Below are 12470 nucleotides of genomic sequence, written 5' to 3' on the forward strand. Positions count from 1 at the left end.
GGGGCCATGTTGCTTAAGTTTAGACCCCTGCTCAGCATGTACCCTTTGACAAGAGCCTCAGTTGCTGCTTCTGTAAAGTGGGGCTAGTGACAATAGTACTTATAGTGTTATTGTGAGAATTAAGTGACCCAATAGATGAGTAGGGTGGAGAGCAGTGTAGCACATAGAGAGTGCTCACTAAGAATTAGCTCTTTACTGTATACATATGTATATATTTGGATACAGAGACTTGCTCAATCTCCCTGGCTGGAGTGCGGTCTTGTAATCTTGGCTCACTGCAACCACTGCCTCTTAGGCTCAAGCAGTCTTTCCGCCTCAGCTTCCTGAGTCGCTGGGACTACAGGCGTGTGCCACCACACCTGGCTAGTTTTTGTATTTTTTGTAGAGACAGGGTTTCACCATATTGCCCAAGTGGTTTTCCTGCCTTGACCTCGCAAAGTGCTGGGATTACAAGCGTAAGCCATTGCACCCGGCCTAACTATTGACTATTACTATATTTCATGAGCTTTCAGACACCTTTTTCTGATAGTTTTCTACTGATAATTTTGCTTTTATAAAATTTTATAAAATTTCAACGTGGTAATATTTATCCTTCCTGTAGATGGCATTTGAGTATTGTGGTGGGAGTATTTTCTTTTTCTTTTTTTTTTTTTTTTTGAGATGGAGTCTTGCTCTGTCACCTAGGCTTGAGTGCAGTGGCATGATCTCACTGCAGCCTCTGCCTCCCGGGTTCAAGCAATTCTCCTGCCTCAGTCTCCTGAGTAGCTGGGATTACAGGTGCATGCCACCATGCCCGGCTAATTTTTGTATTTTTAATACAGATGGGGTTTCACCATGTTGACCAGGCTGGTTCAAACTCCTGACCTCATGATCTGCCTGCCTCGGCCTCCTAAAGTGCTGGGATTACATGCGTGCGCCACTGTGTCCTGCCAAGTGGGAGTGTTTTCATCATGCCATCTTCTGTGGGGTCCCCATGGCAAGTGAGATGTTGAGCAGGATGAGTCTTGTCACCCTCAGAACTTCGAGAAGGGAAGTTATGGGTGTCAGGAGGCAGGGCAGCACCTCCTGCCTCTAAATCTGGTGCCCTCTGCTTCATGCTGTGTTGATGGTTCCATTTAAAAAAACAACTTCCAGGTGGCTCACATCTGTAATCCCAGCACTTTGGGAGACCGGGGCAGGTGGATCACTTGAGGCCCGAAATTTGAGACAAGCCTGGCCAACATAGTGAAACCCCGTCTCAACTAAAATTACAAAAATTAGCTGGGCATGGTGGCGTGCGCCTATAATCCCAGCTACTCGGGAGGCTGAGGTGGAAGAATTGCTTGAACCCAGGAGGTGGAGGCTGCAGTGAGCTGAGATCTTGCCACTGCACTCCAGCCAGGCCGACAGAATGAGACCCTGTCTCAAAAATATAAAAATTAACAAAAAACCCCAATTTTTATTCGGAAATAATTTTAGACCTAAAGTAGCAAAAATAGAGACTCAGACTGCTTCCCCTAATACTGGCAACTAACTATCTTTTCCATTGTTTTTTATTGCTGAGTATGGTTCTGTTTTGACTATATCTCACCACCATATTTTTTAACAGCTTTATTGAGATGTAATTCATGTACTATACAGTTCACTCTTCAAAAGTGTGCAATTCTTTAGTTTTTAGTATATTCACAGAGTTGTATAACCATCTCTATATTTAGAACATTTTTATCACCTCAGAATGAAATTCTGTACCCATTAGCAGTCACTCCTCATTCCTCTCGCTACCTTTTCTCCCCAGCTGCAGGCAACCACTAATCTACTTTATGTATCTCTGGATTTGCCTATTCTGGACATTTCATGTAAAATTTCCACCATCATTATATCTTATTAACATTTTCTGTGCAGGTCCTGGCTCTCCCTCTTACAAGTGTCTGACTGTGGCCTTGTCATTTAATTTGTCTCTGCCTTGGTTCCCTGATTTGTAAAGTGGGAGATAATAATAGTATGTAGATGTAGGGTTGTAAGGATTACATGAGTTAACATGTGGAAAGCAGTTGGCTCCAATTTGTACTGTATAAATTTTAGCTGCTGTTACACTAGGATGTCATAGTTTTTCTTTTCTTTTTTTTTTTTTTAAGAGATGGAGTCTCACTCTGTCACCCAGGCTGATTGTATAGTGGTGCAGTCATAGCTTGCTGCCACCTTAAAGTCCCAGGCTCAAGAGATCCTCCCACCTCAGCCTCCTGAGTTGGTGGGACCACAGATGCACCACCATGCCAGGCTAATTTTAAAAATTTTCTTGTGGAGATGGCAGTCTTGCTATATTGCCTATCTATGTCGCTCTATTGTCTCAAACTCTTGGCCTCAAGAGATCCGCCTGCCGTGGCCTTCCAAAGCCTGCTGTGCCCACCCAGGGATCTGTCATATTTTTAATTGGTTCATTTATAGTCTTCCATATTGGTATTTATTTTTTCTGTGTCATTACCAGTTAACCATACAAGTATGTAACAATTATTCATATCAGTTTTAGTATTTTGTCCTAAATCCTGAGTTTAGAATTTAGTCAATGTGAACTATTTCCTGTCACAAAGACTTAGTTGGTAAAAAGAACTGCAGCATTTGGCATTTTAAGTATGCATCTTCATTTGGCACCTTAGTGTATTTATTTGAATGAGAGGTGATGTACCCAACTGATTTAGTTAAAGTCAAAATAAATCTAGGGCATTGGTTTCTGAAAACCCAAGTTTTACTTTCATTAAAGTGAATTTCTTTCAAGAAGAGTTGCTTTTGAAACTAATTTTTTAAAAACACATTTATTTCTCATAGACTTTCAAGATCAAAGAGGAGATAAGAGAAATTCATAGTGCCCAAAACATACCTATCCCCACCCCCTCTATAGATGGGAAAACTGCTGAGGTTTAATTTGAGTGATCTGCAGGATAGTTAAATGAAGCTTGAGAAATATCCGTTTACAATAGTTATACATTGTCAAAATAATTTTCAACATAAATAATGAGTCAAATCCAGATTAGGATGTGGCAGAGGGATTGTGAAACACTAGACAAAAAACTGGAGATATTGGGCTAGGAGCCAGAAGGTCTGGGATCAGGACTTGTTACCAGTCAGCTGAATGACCCGGAGCAAGCCACTTAAGTTCTTTGGGCCAGTTTCCTCATCTGTAAAATGAGACAATTGCACTAGAATAGATGGTCTCTTGGGGCTTATCCAGAGCAAACATTCCATGGTTTCTTTCTTTCTTTTTTTTTCTGAGATAGAGTCCTGGTCTGTCTTCCAGGCTGGAGTGCAGTGGTGCGATCTCAGCTCACTACAGCCTCCTTCTCCTGGGTCCAAGTGATTCTGCTTCCTCAGCCTCCCAAGTAGCTGTGATTACAGGCATGCACCACCACGCCTGGCTAATTTTTGCATTTTTAGTAGAGACGAGTTTTGCCATGTTAGCCAGGCTGGTCTCGAACTCCTGACTTCAGGTGATCCACCTCGGCCTCCCAAAGTTCTGGGATTACAGATGTGAGCCACTGCACCCAACCTTATTTCTCATAATAAGAAGATACTACCAAATATTGATTAATTTAGAGAAATCTCTACATTTGTGTTTTTGCTGCTCTTTTTCTCATCCTTATTACTGCCATAACCCTTCTAGTTTCACAGTGAGGTGGCTATTTTATGATTTGTATTTTTACATTTCTGCTATCATATATATTTGTCTCTCTTTTAGGCAGCTCTGACCTGTGATACATTCAAAATTGTATTAAGGTTTTAGATACAGATACTCTGACTGGGTAGTGGAGCTCAAACGAAAACCAACCTTCTCTCTTTGGTGGTGGAAATGGAAGCTGGCACATTCTGTGTTCCAGTGTGTCCTGGGGCCTTTTTATGAGTAGCTGCATTTCTTAAAAAATGCCTGTGATGAAGTAAATGTGCACATATAAATGATTTTCATGACTAATTTTGATTTTAAATTTGGAAATACAGTTTTATAGGGGGAAAACATTGGTACCTGACACACAATAAATTTTCACTTACGATTCCTAATATTTACTTTAAAGAGCCATTCTGCTTGTAACTAGGCAGTTTTATATTTCATAGTCTCTGCCAGTGGTTTCTAATTTTGGGCCACGAATGCTGGAGAGGTATATGAAGTTGTTATAAGGGATTTGATTATCCAAATGAACCCCTGTCTGCAGACCGATTTGTACTGGTGTTTTTCAGATGTATATAGGGATTTGTGACTAATGAAGATTTATTTAAGACTGGATCAGTGGTTCATGCCTGTGATCCTAGCACTTTGTTAGGCCAAGGTGGGAGGATTACTTAAGGTTGGGGGAAGTCGAGGCTGCAGTAAACCATGTTTGTGCCATCTCACTCCAGCCTGGGTGACAGAGTGAGACCTGTCTGGAAAAAAAAGAAAAGATTTATTTAAAAGTACTTCCTGAATTCATAAAAATGTTTTGTTATTGTGTTTTCTTTAGTGATATTAATAAAGATCCAAGACACTTGAAAACTTTCCAAAGGTTCATATACACAAAGCTTGAAAAACATCCTTTTCTAAAACCATGTCAAGCAAAGCATGATGTAGACTGAAAAAGAAAAAAAAAAAAGAAAAGAAAAAGATGTCAAGAAGTTAGTGAAATGGACAGAGAGGTCAACCTGATAGTATACATTTGTTTAAAAGCATGCATATATTACATAGTTTCTTCTGTAAGTAGAACTTAGAGAATTTAAGCAACCTTTGCTTTTTCACTGAATAAAAACCACACTGTTTGTCTTTAGGACATTGAGTCTCAAGAAAAAAACAACAAACATTTAAAAAATCCCTCACTTGGTTGATACTACCTGAAAAAGCTCTCTAAATTATAAAGAAGAGATACTAAGTTCATTTCTGATAAGATGGTTAGTTTTGTTGACTGAATTGATATCATGCTCAAAATAAGACATAAGCTGTAGGAACTAAATTCAGTTATTGTCAGAAGTTCACCACATGCCAAATGTATTATATTCTAACTGAATAAGAAAATGAGATTTACTGATATTCATAATAGAAATATTGAACAGTAGAGAAGTGTGATGCCTGGTGATGCCACTAACATGAGTATGTTTCTGGCCATTAGAGGAGGATGTTGTATGACATCTTGCATCCATCATTGATCTATCTTTCCACTTTCTGCAAAAACCTTGAGCAGTTTCATGTGTGGTTTTTTTTTTTTTAATTTTTAATTTTTTTTTTGAGATGGAGTCTCCCTCTGTTGCCCAGGTTGGAGTGCATTGGTGCAGTCTTAGCTCACTGCAACCTCTGCCTCCCAGGTTCAAGCAGTTCTCCTGCCTCAGCCTCCTGAGTAGCTGGGATTACAGGCATGCGCCACTACGCCCAGCTAATTTTTGTAGTTTTTGTAGAGACGGAGTTTCGTTCACCATGTTGACCAGGCTGGTCTTGAACTCCTGACCTCAAGTGATCTACCTCTGTCTCACAAAGTGCTAGGATTACAGGGGTGAGCCACTGCACCTGGCCAGGTTCATGTGTTTTTATACTCATGTAGTTACCCTGTATTTTTTTAGTTATCTTTGGAGATGGAAGAGATGTGGATAATCCAGAGATGATGCTTGTAGTCAAGAAAGAATAATTGTGGCCTTGTGATGGGGAGCCAAGTTTTATGAAATGCCACAGAGTCAGTCGTCAGATCCAGGGTTCTAATTGGCTAGAGATCTTCAAAGTTATTTTGCCATATTGTTGTTTGAAGGGAAAGGAAATACTATCACACATTGATATATCTCTATATAAAATGGTTAGAAATGGTATCATATAGGTATTGTATGTTTGTGATCATAACTGCCTGAATAAAGGTTAAAATGTCATGGGAAAATGGGAAAACTTAATCAGAAGGAAATAGAGATAGTTTATTTTTAGCAATTTAGAATGTTCCATTTAAAAGCAGTTAAACTGGCTAAAGCTGTGGGCAGGGGGAGGGGTACTGGGGAGGTTTAAAGGCCATAGCTATTATGGTGAGTGCCTGACATTTTGATTTGAAGTGTGTCTCTCTGCCTGTGTATTTTAGAACCAGAAAAATTCTTGGAAAACTACCTTTTTTTTTTTTTAAACTGTGTACCCAGATAAAATTGTGTGTTATTCCAAATCTAGAATTGAGATTTTAATTTTTTTTTTTTTTTTTTTTTTGAGACGGAGTCTCACGCTGTCGCCCAGGTTGGAGTGCAGTGGCGCGATCTCGGCTCACTGCAAGCTCCGCCTCCTGGGTTCACGCCATTCTCCTGCCTCAGCCTCCTGAGTAGCTGGGACTACAGGCGCCCGCCACCGCGCCCGGATAATTTTTTTTTTTGTATTTTTAGTAGAGATGGGGTTTCACTGTGGTCTCGATCTCCTGACCTTGTGATCCGCCCGTCTCGGCCTCCCAAAGTGCTGGGATTACAGGCGTGAGCCACCGCGCCCGGCTGAGATTTTAATTTTTGTTGTTAGTTCTGTCAGTCTTTCAGTCATTTGGCTTTTTTTTTTTTTTTTTAAATTATTATACTTTAAGTTCTAGGGTACATGTGCACAATGTGCAGGTTTGTTAGATATGTATACATGTGCCATGTTGGTGTGCTGTACTCATTATTAACTCATCATTTACATTAGGTATGTCTCCTAATGCTATTCCCCCCCGCCCATTTGGCTTCTTTGCTCATTCTTTTAAGATTTAAGTTGGAGAAGAAAAATCACATCCATTAGTTTTGATTACTCAGATCAATAAATTGAAAAGGAAAATTAGAATCATTTGAATTTTAATGCATATGATGAAATTCTGCTAAATTAAACTATAAATTACATGTTTATTAAGCACTTAATAAACACTTACTAAAACAGTGTTCTAAATTGAACTATTTCCCTCTGTATATTTTCTTAGTTATTGATGGGTTATGGTTCAAGAGGGGAGCTGGGTGAGGTTTCTTAACTCTTTGAGGTTGGTTTGGCAAATTTAATTAAGTCTTAAGTGGCTCACTCGTTTTTTTTTTTTTGAGTTAGAGTCTCACTCTGTTGCCCAGGCTGGAGTGCAGTGGCATTGATCTCGGTTCATTGCAACCTCTGCCTCCCAGGTTCAAGTGATTCTTGTGCCTCAGCATCCTGAGTAGCTGGGACTACAGGCGTGAGCCACCATGCCTGACAAATTTGTGTGTGTGTGTATTTTTAGTAGAGACAGGGTTTTACCATGTTGCCCAGGCTGGTCTCTGACTGCTGACTTTAGGTGATCTGCCCGCCTTGGCCTCCTGAAAGTGCTGGGATTACAGGCATGAGCCACTGCACCCGGCCAAGTGGCTCACTCTTGAGGGCTTAAGCAGTGTTGGCATAATGTTACTGGATAAACAGTGAACACCAATACATCCCAGTGTATGATGCAGAATAATCCACAAAGCATGATTTGTAGAAGTAGTGATATTTACCAAAGAAAATCCTAAACACTTAATTTGTAAAATGAACAGTGCAAATTGTTTTTAAGTCTTGGTCTTGAAAAATACTGTAAGTGGCTTAAAAAACATATGCTTGGCCGGGCATGGTGACTCACGCCTGTAATCCCAGCACTTTGAGAGGCTGAGGCGGGAGTATTGCTTGAGCCCAAGAGTTGGAGACCAGCCCAGGCAACATAGGGAAACCTTGTCTCTACAAAAATCAAAGAAACTAGCCAGGCATGGTGGTACGTGCCTGTTGTCTCAGTTACTTGGGAGGCTGAGGCAAGAGGATCATTTGCACCCAGGAGGTCGAGGCTGCAGTGAGCCATGATTGCACCACTGCACTCCAGCCTGGGTTACAGAGATCGAGAGAGAGAGACCCTGTCTTGAAAAACAAACAAACAAACAAAAACCCAAAAATGCTTGCCAAAAAAATGAAAACAAATTAGTATGTATTCTTTTAGACTTTTTTGTCTATATATACATATATGTAGACATTTTTATTTTGTTTATTTATTTTTAAATGGAGCCTTGCACTGTCACCCAGGCTGAAGTGCAGTGGCACAATCTCAGCTCGCTGCAACCTCTGCCTCCTGGCTTCAAGCAATTCTCCTGCCTCAGCCTCCCTAGTTGCTGGGATTACAGGTCACCACATTGCCCAGCTAATTTTTTTTTCTTCTTCTTTTTGTATTTTTAGTAGAGATGGGGTTTTACCATGTTGGCCAGGCTGGTCTCGAACTCCTGACCTGAAGTGATCTGCCCGTCTCAGCCTCCCAAAGTGCTGGGATTACAGGCGTGAACCACCGTGCCTGGCCAGACATGTTTATTTTTATAAACATAGTACTGTACTCTTTCTCTCTCACTATATATATATATATATATATTTTTTTTTTTTGGTCTTTGAGACAGACTCACTCTGTTGCACAGGCTGAAGCGCAGTGGCATGTTCTTGGCTCACTGCAACCTCCTTCTCTCAGGTTCAAGTGTTTCTTCTGCCTCAACCTCCCAAGTAGCTGGGATTACTGGTGCACGCCACTGGGCCAGCTAATTTTTGTATTTTTAGTAGATACGGGGTTTCACCGTGTTAGCCAGGCTGGTCTCAAACTCCTGACATCCGGTAATCCGCCTGCCTCAGCCTCCCAAAATGCTGGGATTACAGGGATGAGCCACCATGCCCAGCCTTTTCGGTTTTTGTTTTTTGAGATAAGGTCTGGTTCTATTGCTCAGGCTGGTGTGTAGTGGCATGATCTTGGCTCACTGCAGCCTCCGCCCCTTGGGCTCAAGCCGTCCTCCCACCTCACCCTCCCAAGTAGCTAGAACTACAGGCACGCACCACCATGCTTGGCTAGTTTTTGTATATTTTGTAGAGATGGAGTTTTGTCATGTTGTCCAGGCATGTCTTGAACTGGTGAGCTCAAGTGATCCACTCACCTCAGCCTCCCAAAATGCTGAGATTACAAGCATGATCTACCATCTCGGCCTCTGCGAATGTTTCATTTCCTACTGAAAAATTTGTCATTTTTTTTGTTGTCTTTTTTTTTTTTTTTAAATGGCTGTACAGCTGGGCGCGGTGGCTCACACCTGTAATCCCAGCACTTTGGGAGGCTGATGGGGGCAGATCACCTGAAGTCAGGAGTTCGAGACCAGGCTGGTCAACCTGGTGAGAGACCCCGTTTCTACTAAAAATACAAAAAATTAGCCAGGTGTGGTGGTACACACCTGTAATCCCAGCTGCTCAGGAGGCTGAGGCAGGAGAATCACTTAAACCCAGGAGGTGGAGGTTGTAGTGAGCCGAGATTGTGTCACTGCACTCCAGCCTGGACAACAGAGCGAGACTCTTGTCTCATAAATAAATAAATAAATAAATAAATAAATAAATGGCTGTACAGTCTTCCAAGGTGTGAATAAGTAGTAACTTACTTACGGCCACTTTCTTACTGATAACATCTGGAGCATTTTTATTTTACTGCTGTTGTAAACAACATTGGTGGGGAACTACTTAAGACATATCTCTGTGTTCACATAGGGGAGTATGTCTGTAAGATAAATTCTTAAAAGTGGAATTCTAGGTAAAAAATAAAAGCCTTGGTAGGTGCTGCTAAATTGCTTTATACATTGCGTTTTACATTTCTAGTAGAGTATTTGAGAATACCTTCTTCCTACAGTTTAATTAAACAGTTAAAATTTAAAACTATAATTTTAAAAAGAACAAGTAACCTGACTTTAGGAGTTGGAACATCATCTGAATACTTGACCATCATTACTGGTTAATCGGATTTTTAGAAGTTTACAGACTAAATTAGTGAGGCAGATACTATTAATTCCACAGTGATTTAAGAATCCTGTGTCATTTGAAGCTTACCTGGTTAATATTCCTAGAGTACTTCATTATATTGTTATCCTTCATGTTTGGTAATATCAGAAATTTTGTCAGAAATATGTCTTGCCACATGTGCAAAACTAACAGCTTGAGTACAGTTTGTCACGCTGGATACAGTGTAAGCAGCCTTTATTTAGCAACTGTTTTCGGTGTCTTTGCTCTCTACTGATGATTCTCACCTAGGGGTTCTTTTGCACCCCCGGCCCCCCTCCAAAACACAGGGTAATTTGGCAATGTCTGGAGATACCTGGTTGTGAGACTTGAGTGAGGAATGAAGTCAGAAAACAGTAAGGACTTGCTACTGGCATCTAGTGGCAGACAGGCCACGGATGCTGCTGAATATCCTACAGTTCACAGAAGAGCTGCTCACAATAAATAGTTATCTCGTTAGCTTGGCTTGGTGGTGAGTACCTGTAGTCCCAGCTACACAGGAGGTGGAGGCAGGAGGATCACTTGAGCCCAGGAGTTTGAGGTTAAAAAAACAAGCAATCCACAAAACCAAAAAAGAGTTATCTGGGCCTGACTATCAACAGTGCTGAGGTTGAGAAACCCTGCTTTACACAAAGGAGTTAGGGTGCTCTATCATACAACTATCTGATGATTCCTTTGCTTAAACCGATTCTACCCTATTTCTTATGGCTGCATGCCACACTCACCTTTAGTAGATCAGAATTCTTGCCTAGAGCGGCTGGCTGCTCTTGACTTTGTGTTGTTGTTTCTAGCTTTTTCATGTTTTGCTCAGCGGTAGGGACAGGCAGGCCAATTTAGTAGAGCTTGGCAAAGTGAAGTCTGGTATCTTCTATGAGGCTATAAAAGTTGTCTAAAGACTCCATGTCTGGTTCTGATAAGGCTCCTGGTAATTTCTGGACTGGAAGACTTGGCTATCATTGTTTTGCTGTTAAGTACCCCTTTCCACTCAAATGTAAAAGTAAAATACACACATGCCACCATCCTTCCCAACCAAACCAAAACAACAACATTAAAAAACCCAACAAACAAAAACAAAACACTTGATGATCAAGGAGAGCCTAAGATAACTCTTCTTATTCCACATTTCAAGTTTGTGCTTGATCTGTGCCATCATACAAGAAACCCAACTGGTATGGCTGTCCTGAGTGCATTTCCAGTGAAGAGGCTGGGAGAGTCCAAAAGAATGTTTTGAGTCATCAGATCCTTTTAAAATGTCAGATTCTTTCCATGGGATTAATTTAAACCTGTTATGACCCTTTAAAAATCTTTATAAGAGGCCTCAGAGCCATAATAACATGGAATACTGCTTGTTTAGTGAAAGTCTTCCTAAAGAGCACCTTTATATTTGGTTTAATTTTTTACATTGTCAACCATCATGTAAGAGAGAGTCAGGAATTTTTGAGTCCTTAACTGGAAAGAACAGCTGTGTGGTAAAGAAAGTCTCATGAAGTAAGTCTCCTTATGAATAAAAAGGAAGCTGTCCCATTAGAAAATAAAGCGTTGTTATTTTTTTCTTCCTTTATCATGACAATTTAGGTTTAGGCAAAGCGTATTAGGTGTATATAAAGATGTAAAAAAATCAGTGTGCCTTTAAGATAAACCTGTAATTCTTGTTCAGAGGTAGTAAGCTGTAGGTCAGGTTATTGAAGAACAGAGAATGATTAGGTTTCTTTTGTGAACACAGAGTAGAAAGTTTCTGGGCTCTTCCAGGGCCTAGCGAATGGAAAGCTTTCCCCTTTGTTTCTTGATGTGTTTCTTTGTCCCCTTTGTTTCCTTTATTGTCTTACTTTAGTGCTCCCCAATAAAAATATGATACAGACCACAAATGTGGGACACATATGTAATTTTAAATTTTCCAGTAGTCAGATTTAAAAAAAGTAAAAAGAAACAGAAGAAATTAATTAATTAATTAATTTTTTTGAGATGGAGTTTCATTCTTGTCACCCAGACTGGAGTGCAGTGGTGCGATCTCTGCTCACTGCAACCTCTGCCTCCCGGGTTTAAGCGATTGTCCTGCCTCAGCCTCCTGAGTAGCTGGGACTACAGGTGCATGCCAGCATGCCTCGCTAATTTTGTATTTTTAGTGGAGATGGGGTTTTACCACGTTGGTCAGGCTGGTGTCGAACTCCTGACCTCAGGTGATCTGCCCACCTTGGCCTCCCAAAGTGTTAGGATTATAGGTGTGTGAGCCACTGTCCCCAGTCTGAAATTAATTTTAATAATATGCTTTCTTTAACTCAGTATATCTAAAATATTATCATTTCAACATGTAACCAATATAAAAATGAGCTATTTTTAGATTCTTTTTTTCACACTACATCTTTGAAGTCTCATGTGTATTTTATATTTACAGCGTACCTCAATAAGGACTAGTCATATTGCTGTTTTTTAAAATTATAAATTCAGGGAGTCCATGTACAGGTTTGTTACATGAATATATCACTCAATGCTGAGGTTTGGATTTGAATTGAACTTGTTATCCAAATAGTGAACATAGTATCCAGTGGGTAGTTTTTCAACCCTTGCCACCTGGCTTCCCCCTTCTGAAGTCCCCAGTGTCTATTGTTCATACCTTTATGTTCACGTGTACCCAATGTTTAACTCCTACTTATAAGTGAAAATATGCGGTATTTGGCTTTCTGTTCCTGTGTTAATTCAGTTAGGATAATGACCTCCAGCTGCATTCACGTTG

General features: G+C 40.5%; 1 protein-coding gene across 6 annotated transcripts in view; it reads left to right on the plus strand.

Moving 5' to 3' along the window:
* The window catches only part of PPP2R5E (protein phosphatase 2 regulatory subunit B'epsilon), a 172401-nt gene that overhangs the window by 39348 nt on the left and 120583 nt on the right, over positions 1-12470 (plus strand). Inside the window, exon 1 of one of the 6 annotated variants that reach the window (XM_009211704.4) lies at positions 5971-5991. The exons of the other annotated variants lie outside the window; for them this stretch is intronic. The gene's annotated coding sequence lies outside the window, so the exon portion shown is untranslated. Of the gene's footprint in view, positions 1-5970; positions 5992-12470 lie in introns of those variants that run through there. 6 annotated transcript variants of the gene reach the window in all.

This window comes from Papio anubis, chromosome 7, assembly GCF_008728515.1.
Source record: "Papio anubis isolate 15944 chromosome 7, Panubis1.0, whole genome shotgun sequence".
Taxonomy (NCBI): Eukaryota; Metazoa; Chordata; class Mammalia; order Primates; family Cercopithecidae; genus Papio; species Papio anubis.